Raw genomic sequence first — 783 nt, 5'->3', positions numbered from 1 at the left:
CATCAGGCAATCTCTCAATTTTACGATTTATTTACTTCTTTCGTGATAATCTTTATATTCACGCATATAAAAACTTAAAATAAGATGAAATAAAACATTTTTTTTTAACATTTTTAAACGGATATCAAATTCAAAATGAGATTTTAATTTATAATAATACTAAAAGTTAATATTTTAAATAAACAAGAATAATTAATTTTATTTATGGTTTCTGTTATTCGTTTAATAAAATAATAAAATTTTTCTTACGTTTTGGAAAATGACATAATCGTGTTCTTTATTTTTAAAATTTTCCATGTAAATATGTACGTTTTAGATCTTGAATTGTAGATTGCAAAACAATATTAAAACAGAAAGATAGAGAGAGAGAGAGAAAGAGAGAGAGAGAGAGAAAGAGAGAGAGAGAGAGAGAGTTGCATGCATGTGTGTACGTATATGTATACAAAAATTTTTCTATACAATTAAACGTTATATTTTTATCATTCCAGTTCGGGCAAATTTTATACTGCATATCTTATGTTCCATCATATCTTTTTAATAATTAAAAACGAGACTGTAACGCGAAGAGAAGAAATGCGAATATCGAGCTGCAAATATCTCCAAATATTGCGATCGAAAGTATATGATAATGAAAAAGTCGTAATATATCATATGAGATTCAAGAAATACACTGAGTAAGTTTTACATACATTTTAACACAGCGAACATAACACAACGTTGTCCATGATTCCACTAAGAAACGGTGTTACATGACCGAAAATTTTAGGATATTTATTTAATTTC

The sequence above is a fragment of the Trachymyrmex septentrionalis genome, unplaced genomic scaffold, assembly GCF_001594115.1.
Source record: "Trachymyrmex septentrionalis isolate Tsep2-gDNA-1 unplaced genomic scaffold, Tsep1.0 scaffold137, whole genome shotgun sequence".
Taxonomy (NCBI): Eukaryota; Metazoa; Arthropoda; class Insecta; order Hymenoptera; family Formicidae; genus Trachymyrmex; species Trachymyrmex septentrionalis.
This window is presented reverse-complemented; position numbering follows the sequence as displayed.